The sequence below is a fragment of the Vigna unguiculata genome, chromosome 8 (genome assembly GCF_037176805.1).
Source record: "Vigna unguiculata cultivar grain cowpea cultivar isolate G323 ecotype 2 chromosome 8, ASM3717680v1, whole genome shotgun sequence".
NCBI classification, from domain to species: Eukaryota; Viridiplantae; Streptophyta; class Magnoliopsida; order Fabales; family Fabaceae; genus Vigna; species Vigna unguiculata.
Genome location: NC_140799.1, coordinates 7,371,819 through 7,384,989, shown reverse-complemented (window position 1 = coordinate 7,384,989; position 13,171 = coordinate 7,371,819). Strand labels below are relative to the sequence as shown.

The following is a 13,171-nucleotide window of genomic DNA, read 5'->3' as shown; positions in this document are numbered from 1 at the left end:
AATACTTTATATATGAAAAATGTAAAACTAAATTTCCTAATAAAACTAGCTTGAGACCGTGCTCTGCAGGGTCCTTTCCTTTTCTCTTTTTTGCGTTTTTTTTTTATATTAATTTATTAAATTAAAAATATTTGAATTATAATTACTAATGATAAATTGTTTTTATAATTTATTTTAATATTATTCCTATATTATTTTTTATTTTATTAGTAATACTTTTTAGTTGATATGTATACAGTTCTAGAAAAATTTTAAATAAAAATTGATAAGCATAATTAAAGAAACGTTTGAATAAAGTAGCAACTTAAACCTAACTCCTTGTAATCCAAAGCACGTCACGATGTCCAAAAAGAAATAAGTTATCAAGTTTACTAGAATTAAGTAGAAATTTAAAGGCGGACCAGTACATGGGTCGTAGCCCTAAAGAAAGCCCCAAAAGGACAAGAAGTCCAGCCCGAGAAATCATTTCTCCCCTGTTGACCACGAGTACCTCTCGCATCTGCTCCCATCAATAAATTGATGATCATCGCAAAAGAACGACATACACAGCAATCAAACAAGCAAAGGGTAAGCCAGAGCCCACAAGATTTTTATCATGCAATCAAATATACCTTCACAGTCCCATATACATATATCATCCAAACATGTTATGAGCTTTCAATCAATACACTAAGATTCGACTCGACTCATCCGGATACATATAACTTGGTCGGATTCAGTGGATGCTTGCACTTGTGGTGGATACCTCTGCTCACCCTCGAGCTGCTCACCCCCAAGCTATATGTTACAAGTGTTACAATGAATCAATTTCCCTCACGCACAAGGTTAGCACTTAACGAGTTTCAGGCCTCCTGCTACTCTCACCACAGGAGTTAGTATGCTCTAAGTGAGACTAACTGACTCCTTAGAGTGTCAGGATGCAATCCTTACCTTGAATCCTTACCAAGTTATATAGATGGGGCACCACCATGGACTCCCACTAACATGGGTCATGGAATTACGTCCCGACCACTGAAGCACAACCCAGAAGTCTCACCTAGAGACTTATGGATTTACGTACTGACCACATACTACATATATTCAAACAACCAAATAATATTAATCATGCATTTAAATCTCATGCCAACCTTTGTACCCATTCCTCATCCATATTCCATGTTGAATCAATAATAACTCATCCTTCCCAAACTACGAATATAGAATTGTACCTCATGCCGATACCATGTCAAGAGTCATCATTTCTTATCCATGAATCTTTCCATATCTCATATCAAATCCATACCCAACTCATCGTATTCAATCCATGAAACCAACCATACATGTAACATGCCTAAATCATATTGAACTCATCCATTACAAACTATAGATTATCTCATTCATACATAATCACCCAATTCACACTTTAAGAGCAAGATCAACACAAACATAGAGCCAACAATTCAGAACCAAGAAACAACCAAACAGCCTGCATTCTCGCCCAGCTTCTCACTCAGGCAGAAAGGCCTCGCTCAGGCGAGAGGGACTCTCGCTCAGGCGAGCTCCTTTCGCCTAGGCGAGAGCTCGACATCAGGAATAGTGACCTTCAGCTCCTTCTCGCTTAAGCGAGACTTCCCTCGCCTGAGCGAGACACTCGCTCGCTCAAAGCGTGGTTAGTCGCCTGAGCGACAACTCGCATGAAATGGCATGGGCGAGCCTCTGTTAGTCTCGCCTAGGGGAGACATACTCGCTTGGGCGAGAAAACCAGTGCTCACCACTGTTCTCTCGTGCAACAGTCACCCAAACACGCTCCAAACAGTGCAAACATGTATTCCAGCAACTCATATTCACACACAGTCTATTTAATCATGAAATAAACGTACAACAAGTAGATCTCACAGAATATACAAAAGGATCTAGCTTCCCTTACTTGGAAGGAGGTTAATAACAGACTGTGACCCTTAAGCCAATGAACCCAGCAGCTCCAAGAACAGGTTTACGAACTCGAACAGCAGCACAAAGAGAATAACAGGGTTACTACGGTGAATCCTAACAGAAACCACAAAAACAAATTTAGAAAGGAGGGAGTACGGTTCAAGGACCAACTTACGTGAGACAAGGTGAGCTTTTGAGCTAGCACGAACAAGAGGGGACCAAACCCTAGCAGAGCTTCTGTTGATGGGGAAAGGGAGAGAGTAAGGTATTGTTTTCGCAAGAATGACAAAAATGAGAGGAATTAGGCTGCCTTAGGGGCTTTGGACACCCTATGGACCAGTCCTTAGGCCCAACAGATAGGGCTAGGTCCCTTTAAATTTTAGGGCAGAAAAAGAGGGTTTTACATTTGGTATTTAAAAATATAATTGAAAATTTGATTGAAAAAGTTTAATTTTAAATATTATTTTTGAAATATTTAAAAATAATACTTACATTGTAACTCTTTTAGAAATTTTTAATTATTTTCATGCCTCAATATTATTTCAATGATTTTTTTGTATATTGTTTGTTTATAAGATAATACTACATTACAAAGTTTTTAATGTAATTTGTTGTATTTCTTCATTATAGTATATTTTCTATTTACTTCTTATGTGTATTTTAATAAAAGTAAATTAAGTTGTATTACTGGTTACAAATATGATTTAAGTACTACATATTTTGAATGAAAACATTTAAGTATTTAGAATACTTAAAATAGTTGTTAAAAAAAATAATTGATAGAAGAAGCTGTAACTTCTCATATTTTACATTTTTGTTCTTAAGTGATTGTTTATTATTAAAAATTAATTGTGAATCATGTTTATATAAATAAATTATGACATTCTTTTAAAATTACAATGTATGTTATCCAGGTCTAAATAATTAAAATTGAATTAAATTCAAATTCAATCTAAATCTAAACAATTGAATTGAAATTATATATATATATATATATATATATATATATATATATATATAAACTAGTTTCGATTTTATATATCTTAATTAAAAAGATAATTGTATTATTCTATTTTAAATTCATATTTACTAAAATAAGTATGCTTATAACTTCACTTATTTAAGTTTAAAACTAAATAACTTATTACAAGTTTAGTTTTTATGAAATTTTTCGTTATATTTGTATAAGTAAATTAAATTATTATACTTGCCTTCTGGGAATTTAGTTAATAAATTTGAATACAAAAATGGACAGCGTATTCATAATTTTAAGATTGTAATCCTATATTTTGCATTAATCATATTAAATATAATTTCATATGATTATTTCATACGATCAACTATCTTGGGATGATGAAAATAACACATCTTGAAAAGCCTACATCCTTTAGGATAATTTAGGAATGAGTGTTTAGTGATTATATAACGGGCTTTAAGTTTATGACGTTTTTTATCCTAAGTCAAAGATACTTTGAGCTAATGTTTGACTTTTTTTATTGTCTTGTAATAGAGCGTTGTGAGGTGCAGCGAAATTTCTGCTCTTTGGAAGGTGTGGGTGTACTTGGGGTCAAAGGGTTGAGAGTGATTTTTGTGTATTGTATAAATTTGTATATAGTGAACATTCTTTGGTGGTCGTGGTTTTTCTCTTTTTCTCCGATTTTGGGGGTTTCCACGTTATATTTTTATGTTCATTTTTTTTATCTTATTTATATGTTAATAGGGTGATTCTCGGGGTTTTTTCCCAACAGTGGTATTAGAGTCAGGTTTGGTAGGTTTTTCTCTTAGTATGCTTTATGGTTGCAGCGTAGTCTGAACTTCCACATCAGAAAATATTGATTCCTTGTTGTTGGAGAATCTTCCTTAGTTGTTGAAGTTGTAATGAAAAATTTGATGGAAGGATAATTGTTGGTGCTTTATTGGCGGTGGGATGTCGTGGTGCCCTTGTGGTGCTATGTCAACATGTGTTATGTCGACGGGTAATGCCTCTCCGACGAGGGAGTCAGACAACATGGTGGCTGCGAAGTGCGGATGTTCGATTTGGGGCTTTTCACAATGTTCGGTGTTTTTGCGTCGGTGGTGGCGACATGGTTCTAATGAAGGGTGTATAGTGTTTATGCGCGAGCATTGACTAATACTTATGCAATGTGTGTGGTGATATACACAGGCATTGATTAGCATTGATGCAGAGTGCATAGAAATTCTTGGGATGACTTAATTTGAAGTGGAATTCTTGGGATGGTTTGATTCCGAATGGAAATTCTTAGGATTGTTTGATTTCGAATGGAAATTCTTTGGATGGTTTGATTCCAAGTGCAAATTCTTGGGATGGTTTGATTCTAAGTGAAAATTCTTCGAATGGTTTAATTCCAAATGAAAATTCTTGGGATGGTTTGATTCTGAGTGAAAATTCTTGAGATGGTTTGATTCCAAGTGAAAATTCTTGGGATGGTTTGATTCCAAGTGGAAATTTTTTGGATAATTTGATTCCAAGTGAAAATTCTCGGGACGACTTGATTCTAAGTGATACTCTTTATATTGGAGTATGATTGTTGGTATAGGCAATGAGGATGTGTTTATTTTAATCAGGGTGGAGAATGTTGGGTTAATGAAAATAACACATCTTGAAAAGCTCACATCACCTAAGATAACCTAGGGGGTGGGTGTTAATGGCTATATAATGGACTCTAAATCCATGATGTTATTTGTCTGAAGTCAAAGACACTTTGAGGTAGTGTTTCACTTTTCTTATTATCTTATTTATAATAGAGTGTTGTGAGGTGTAGTGAAATTCTTGCTATAGAAGGAGTGGGTGTACTTGAGTCAAATGGTTGAGGGTGTTTTCTGTATGTTGTATAAATTTGCACACAATAATTATTCTCTAGTGTTATGATTTTTCTCTGATTTTGGAGATTTTCATGTCATATTCATGTTTTTTGTTTTTATCTTATTTATTTGTAAATAGGGTGATTCTTTTATATTTTTCCCAACAAACTATTCCATGAATTATCATCTTTGTACGTGTTTAATGTATTTTCTGGACAAGAATATGTGTATGTGACCTATTAAGACGGGAGAAAATTGTACATTAACAAAAGAAATCATATTTTATTTTATATATGAAATGATAAAATATAAAAGAAAATATATTTAAAGTGAGTATTTACGGTAAATTATATTTATATATATATATATATATATATATATATATATATATATATATATATATATATATATATATAATATGAAATCTTTAAGATTAAAGCTGGAGGTACTGTGTAGGTTTTGATTTTAGAATACTTTCTAGTTCCAAAAACAACTCATTTCTAACAATGATATAATTGTAAATATTGGTTAGCTAAGCAATTTTACTAATACATCAATGTCTCACCTCACAATTTCACATATCATAAAGAACATTAGTCTCCTAAAATATCATAAACAACAAAAAGTAGTTAAAAGTATTCCGCATAACATCGAATCATAAAACATGCATATATTTATAAATAAGAACAATTCGTACAAAAAAAAAAAAAACTCATGTATATATGCATCCAAAAGTAAAAAACAGTTATGCACTACAAGAAATTTGTTGATCTGCAAGGAAAATTAGCGAGGAAATATTTTACTTGCTAATCCCTCACTAATTAGAGATAAGTTAGCGACAAACAAATATTATAATAAAGTTGTAGCTAATTAGGGAGGGACTAGACACAACATAATATAATTGCTAAGTTGTAGCTAATTAGTTAGGGATTAAACACAACATAAATATGGTAGTTAAGTTGTAGCTAACTAGGTAGGGATTAGACATAACATAGATATGATAACTAAGTTGTAACTTGTTAGTTAGGGATTAAATACAACATAAATATGGTAGTTAAGTTGTAGCTAATTAGTTAAAGATTAAACACAACATAAATATGGTAGCTAAACGTTGTAGCTAATTAGTTAGGGATTATACACAACATAAATATTGTAGCTAAATTGTAGTTAATTAGTTAAGGATTAGACACAACATGATATGATAGCTAATTTGAAGCTAATTAACTAGGGATTAGACGCAACATAGGTAGTTAAATTGTAGCTAATTAGTTAATGATTAGATACAATATAATATGATAGTTAAGTTGAATCTCATTAGTTATGGTTTTAACTATAAAATTATTCTTTAAAAAATAAATTTATTAAAGAAATTTTTAAAAACTATAAATATATTAAAAAATTATCAAAAATATATTTTATTATTATATAAATTAATCTCTTATTTGTAAATTAATTATGTTTATTATATATATATATATATATATATATATATATTAAAATAATAACTAACATTTAACTAATACAATATCTTTTTCCATTTAAATATTATTATAAAGGTATTAAAATCATTTTTATTAATTATATTGAAAATGAAATAATTAGTTATTATTTTGATAATTATTTATTATTTCTTACGTTATTTTTTTATATTTTATATTAATTTATTTGAATAAAAGAATTATTAAATATTTAATTAATTTATATTGTTACATATTATTATATATTATTATATTTATGGTACAGTATGTTTTATTTTAAAAAAAATTTTAAATATGAAATAAATTATTTATGATACATTATAAATAAAAATAAATTTTATGTATGTATTTTATTTATAAAATATGAATATGTAACTTAATTTAATTAAACACTTAAAATTCATTTAATATTTAAATATTGATATTAAAATATTTTTTTTAAATAATCATTGATATTAATATTAGGAGACTTGTCATATATGTATAAAAAGTTAGCTGATCGTAAGTACATCCAATCAAACATTCAATTCAATGTTGTTAATGTTTGGTTTGTAAAATGATTATTTGAACATGCAGAAGAAGGTTTGTTCCCGATTTTGTGACTCGAGATATAATATTTGAAGTATTGATGAGAATGCCTAATCCAGCTGAGAAATGGAAAACTTATTTTGTTGATGTGAAAGAAATCTTATTCAATGATTTTAAGGCAAGTTACTATAATCTTTTATCTTTATATTACATTTACTTATCATTAATTTTGATAAATCTGTATTGGTGTAGAATAAGTACCGGTTTGCATCAGATTATGACCGTAACATGGCAAGAAAGGTTTGGAATTTAACATGCATGGACCGCTATTCTGACTCTTTAGCTAAGGCAAGAAAAAAGGCAAGAGAAAGAGCAAACTCAGATAATATAGAAGACTTAAAAGGTTTTGGGCCAAGGGAAATAAGGACTGAGATGTGGGATGCTTTAATTGACACATGGATGACAAAAGACTAGAAAAAGAAATCTATTGCTGGTAAAAACAATAGAGCTGCCAAGCTAGAGGCTATGGTGCACACTGGAGGGTCAATAAGTTTTGGACAACACTTGAAAAAGATGGTATTCATTTTCTCATTTTCTAGTAATATCTATGACTTTCTAATAATACTTACATATTGTATAGATTTGGTGGATATCATTAGTGTATCAATCATATACATAAATACATATTGATTTTTATAGTATTAATTTTGTAGAATTACATATTATTTTATAGGAGGTGGAGCGTAATGGGTTTGTTTCTTATGGTGAACTATACAACAAAGTTCATAAAAGAAAAGACGGTCAATATGTCTCCAATAAAGCAAAAAATTTCATTGTAAGTATACATGTAATAAGATAATTTATTTACTTATTTAATCTTATATTACAAAATGATTGATTTACTACATACAAGAATCATATTAAAGTGCTATGGTAGAAAAATATGGAGAAGATGTATCAAAGCATCCTAAAGTTGATTTTGAAGTATGGATGAAAATGGGAGATGAAAATAAGAAAGGTAGAATTCACGGTATTGGTCGTAGCTTGGAACTTGCCATCATCAGTGTGAATGGTTCATCTTCATCAGTTGTAGGTCCTTCCACAAATCCAAATCATGCATCTCCAACAGAAGAAATCACTGCAATAGCTACACAAATGTCTCAAATGCAACAACAGATGCAGACACAATTAGATTTACAAATTGAATCTCAAAAGCAACTACAAATAGAGTTACAAGCACAAATAGAGGCACATGCACAACACGTGCAACCTCAGTTAAAAGCACAAGCATATTGCATGCACAATTTCAAGGACAATTCCAAGCACAAATACAAGCACAATTGTAAGCACAAGTAGAAATGCAAAAACTTTTACAACAACAAATGCATATGAAAATGCAAACACAGATGGAGTTTTTCAAGACACAAATATTTCTTGCATTAAAGATATCATCACCACCATTTGTCAAGAAACATGGTGAGAACAAAATACGAAGATGATGATGTTTTGTTTTGTTTTTAAACTTAATGATGTATGTTGACAATTGTGAAGACTACTTTCATTATGTTCATTACTTTTATTATTTTGAATGTGATAATATTTGACATGTTTCATATAAAATGTTTGGCAAGATTTATTACTTTATGTTATATTTATGTTAAAATGCATTTCATAAGGTACAAGTAAAAAAAGATGAAATATTTTGGACTGATGCAATTTGCTACAATTCTGGTAGGGATTAGCTAGAGATAAATTATTCAATTGGCGAGGGATTAGCTAGGGAATAGCTACAACCATTTTGCTAGGGATTAGCTAGGTATTAGCTACAATCTATTTTCTAAGGATTAGCTAGGGATTAGATACAACTTGTTTGCTAGGGATTAGCTACAACCCGTTTGCTAGGGATTAGCTAGGATTAGCTACAACCTGTTTGCTAAGGATTAGCTAGGGGTTAGCTACAACCTATTTGTTAGGGATTAGCTACACCTACTTTGATAGGGATTATCTAAGGATTAGCTAGAACCAATTTGCTAGGGATTAGCTACAACATCTTTGCTAGGGATTAGTTATAACCTCTTTGTTAGGAATTAACTATGGATTAGCTACAATCAGTTTGCTAGGGATTAGTTAGGGATTAGCTACAATTAGTTTGCTAGGGATTAACGACAAAGTGATTCTCTAGCTACTTAGTTACCTATATTTTAGCTACGACATAGTGCCTTCGTTATTTCCTCGCTAATTCTTTGCTAAATCGTTTTGCGGGGGATTAGCGAGGGATTAGCTAGGGATTATTCCCTCGTTAATACGTAACTTTCTTGTAGTGATGCAATAAAAAATTGTAGATAAAATCAAGTTGATTTAAAAATCAATAAAAAGAAATTGGAGTCTCATGATATAAACACTATTATCATGGTTTACGTGTGTAGTTGTGCACCTTCAACGTGTATGCTTGTATGTCTTTTATGTGTTCTTTTCATTATTTATCTTCTCTATTATATATACATATGTTCTATCTCTTAAACAAATAATATAAAGTTCCTTTGCTTTTATTCAATCTCTCTTTCGTCTGATTTCTTACATCACGACATTTTCTTTCATTTAGAACTATTATTTAGTTTTGACGGCTGTACATACATGATATCGAGAGCACAATTTTATTTTTCAAATGACTGTAACATCATACTTAATAGCATAAATATTAAACAAAAATATTTTCATATTGATAATCACAAGCATAAAGTACTAAAATGTATTTACAATATTATAGTCATCCAGAACTAATATACTGAAATATAGTTCATTGCACAATTATACTAAGAAAACTAAAGTTTTCCAAAAGATATATGCACACCAGGGTTTTAAAATATTGTCTAGACAACTGCATCTTCTTGATCTTCAATTGATTCAGCTATAACTTCATCATCTACTCACTCCAATCATGTGATCATATCAAAAGAAAACAAGACAAGACAAAAAAAGGTAAGCTAATGTATATAAAGATTTAGTCATGAAAAAATACAATCACTTAAATCATAATCAGTCATCCTATTTCATACAAGGACCTAAACAAAACTCAATTATCTAAATATATGCATTCATATTAGACACTCATAAGCTATACAATTGTGGTGACATCCAACGCTCTACAGAGCCATGGACAAAAGGTTTAACTCTACCACACACAATATTAGTCTGTTAACGCCATTGGCCAAGGTAAAGTCCTTATACTAGGACCTCTTGCTCTTTTCACCACATACCTCACTCTTCTATACTTGAGAATTGGATGATTATTAAAGTGTTAGGATAACTTTCAACTGAATCCCTACATCAATGCATACACTACTACAAATCACCACTAGTATCAACAAATCTTAATTACATCTCATATACAAATAATTTATTAGACAATTAATTCACAAAAATCACAAAACCTTTACAATCGATCATCTAACATCTACTTAGACTCTAATTCACTCTCTCAGCAAAATCATTTTCTCACTAGGTGAAAAATTCATAAATGTTCACTTGTCAAGCTACTAGATGACTCACCCATGATTGTATTATTGAGATTGCATGAGGAAAACCTTTATAAAATTCACTTAGCAAGGGTGTTCTCAACCAACGACTACAAAGTCAATAAATTTTCTGACTTTGGATTCGCTCTGACTTTGGATTCGTTGAGCGGGTAGGTACTCGACCTACGACTTCCAAGTCAGTGAGCCCCTTACTTTAGGTTCACTCAGTGAGTAAATTCTCGCTCAACGACTCCTAAGTCATTGAGTCTCTAACTTTGGATTTGGCGAGCGAGCTCACCCTCGACCAACGAGTCTGCATAATTCTGTTGAACATGATTTTGCATAATTATGCATTCCCAATCAAATCTAAGCAACTAAAAAACCTTAAGAAATGCCAAACACATACCAAGCTCAAATTAACCACAAACACTAGTGTCAATTACGCTCCACTACAAAACCAATTAAATTGCTATTCACATGTAAACAACCCCAAGTTTAAAACATCAATTTCACATAATCATGTATTATTCCATAGATCGAACTCAAACAATTCATAGTATGATCATAAAATCTACCAATTCAACATTCCTATTACTTAAAAACACTATAATTAACTTCCCTTGCTTGTAAAAGATCTCATATAGCTAAAAGAGTATCAAACCCCCTTTAAGCTAACAGGATGCACAAACTCAACCTAAGAACCTAAGAACAATACAAACATGATCAGAACATACTATTAGAACCATTGATCAATAGAGACTCATAAAGATTACTCAAATGTCACATGCGAGTTAGAATTACTCACATGCAACATGAAGAACAATTGACCATGAAAAGGTAAAAAACCAACTTACTCAATTGGAGAAATTGATTGGATAAAAGTGACAAACTCACTACAAGGATCACCTCAGTGATCTCTAACATTCAAAATTCAAAAAGATAAACACAGGATGAGAAATCTTATAGAGATATGAGAGAGCATTATGAAAAAAGGTTTTTAGAAAGATAATGTGCATATAAATAATGAAACTCATTTGTACAATTTCTATTTATACTTTAACTTTTTAACATTAAAATAATTGAATATCATTATTTTAAACCCTCTATAAATCCTAAAATACCATTTCCCTTCAAGTTATCTCTAAAGAAAAGTAATTGGGTCAATATTTACCTATCTAGTCAAATCATATAAAAGGTTTTCATCTACTTGTATACAATCTTTACATAACATTATAATTATGGGTTATAAATTGGGTTGGGCCCGTCAGCCTCTTTTGAGCCGACCTGTTTAGACTGCTAGCCCATTTTTATTTATTTTTTAAAATAAAAAATAATTGAAAAAAAATATTTTTTATTGAAAAATATTATTTTTATATTATATTTTTGTAAGTATATAAATATGCAATACTGTCAACACCCAATTTCGTCCGGGTGAATAAATTTATTTTTTTAAAAAAAACTTTTTAGTTAATGAAAAATAATAAAAAAATGTGAAACAAAATTTTCTTCAAAGATTTTCAACTTTAATTTTAGAAAAAAAAAAGAAAAAAAGAGAGAAGAAAAAAAGGAAAAAAAATAGGAAAAACCTATTTTGTTATCACACTCCTCTTCATGAGTCCAACAACTCAACATATCTTCTACCACCTTGGTTCTGATAGAGTAATTAGTGATATGATTTTAATAATTAAAAGTAATATCTCTTCATATAATTAGAATCAATATTACTGATCTTGATTGATTTTGTACTCTTATTTGCTATGATTTGATCCCAATAATGTACTACTATCATGACCAATTCTTTTCTTATATTGTTCATTACAATTAAGGCCTAGGATTGCATTGAGATTGCAATATGTGAATATAAATACGTAGTCTGTCATATGAAAAAGACCAAAAGATATTCTCTACACTTCTTTAATTCTTTCCCATCACCACTCCCAGATACACACCTAATTTTTTATCTCTCTTTAAAAAAAAACATATTGAAGGAGGTAGAAAAAAAGAAAACAATTTCTACACTCTCTCTTTCTCTCTCATTACCACCTATACATACCCATCTCATTTTTTTCTCTCTGAAAAAAAAACAGAAAAATATTAGAAAAGGAGACAAAGAATAAAAAAAGAGAAAAGGTGAGGAGATATTGAACATTTTTGAAGGTACGTCACTACCAGTTGCTTTTTTTTTCTTTTGATTTATTTTTATAAATTTTTATTATTTCTTTTAAATCATTAAAAAAAAATTCTCATTTCTTTGGTGTCTGTTCCACCGCTCGCGCGTCGCATGACACCCATTCTAGAATTTCGTTCCTTATTTTTCTAAAAAATATATATCAATCAAAGAATCAAAAATAGTTTTCTTTGTTTACTCTTTAATATCTATCTGGGTGCTCACGTCGCAGTGACATTTACATCCACTTTTAAATAATTTTAAAAAAATGAAAAATTATAAAAGATTAAAAAGATAAAAAAAAATCAAAGATTAAAAAAAAGAATTTATTTTTAGTGTCTGTTTGGCCGCTCGCGTCGCGTGACACTAATATTAACATAATACTAAATATTTAAATAAAAAGGTTTTCAAAATTGTAAAAAAAATTAAATCATTTTTCAAATATTTTTCCAAATAGTTTCTCATAAATAACTACGTAACCCTAATTCTCTATTCACATGGAGATGGAGATACGTAGGAGTGGGCATTAAACCTCGTCGGGCCCAAAAAACCAAAAAAAAATATTTTTGTTTTTTTTGTAAATTCATTTATTATTATTTTCAGGGAAAAATAAATATTTTGAAAACCACATCATTTTGTACATTTAATTAAAGGTATCATCTTAGGACGGACGTTGTGGGGTGCTAATACCTTCCCCACGCGTAACCGACGCCCGGACCCATAATCTGGTTTTTCGCAGACCTTGTTTT

At 30.5% G+C, this 13,171-nt stretch overlaps 1 pseudogene; it reads left to right on the top strand.

The window, feature by feature from the left end:
- Nucleotides 1-6,840: 6,840 nt before the first annotated feature.
- Nucleotides 6,841-8,239, top strand: LOC146884082 (uncharacterized; annotated as a pseudogene).
- Nucleotides 8,240-13,171: the final 4,932 nt, after the last annotated feature.